Source organism: Odontomachus brunneus, unplaced genomic scaffold (assembly GCF_010583005.1).
Source record: "Odontomachus brunneus isolate Ranch 3 - 2012 unplaced genomic scaffold, Obru_v1 Obru_scaffold_051, whole genome shotgun sequence".
In the NCBI taxonomy this organism is placed as follows: Eukaryota; Metazoa; Arthropoda; class Insecta; order Hymenoptera; family Formicidae; genus Odontomachus; species Odontomachus brunneus.
This window is the reverse complement of record NW_022639501.1, coordinates 1,928,216-1,928,616: the sequence shown is the minus strand read 5'-3', so window position 1 is coordinate 1,928,616 and position 401 is coordinate 1,928,216.

Sequence of the window (401 nt, the reverse complement as noted above, 5' to 3'; positions counted from 1 at the left end):
TATTTTCATCGACCTTCTTTCCCTCTTTCTCTGTGTGTCTCTCTCTTACTTATTCTCCCTCTTTCTCTGTTTTCTCTCTTTCTCTCTTTTGCTTCTTTCTTCCCCAATAACGATTGACTTGCCGCATGGACGTTCGCGATTTTGGTAGGACGCGAAGCGGAACAACATTGACCTCCGGCTAAGGACGATCCTAACGTTTGTATTTACGTGTAATTTGTGTTTTTGATTTACGTGTAATTCGTGTTTATCGCGGACCAAGTCTTCCCGGGGAACGAAGTTCTATATATACATATATACTATATATATCTATATATATATCTATCTATATATATCTATATATATATCTATCTATATATATCTATATATATATATATATATATATATATATATATATATATATA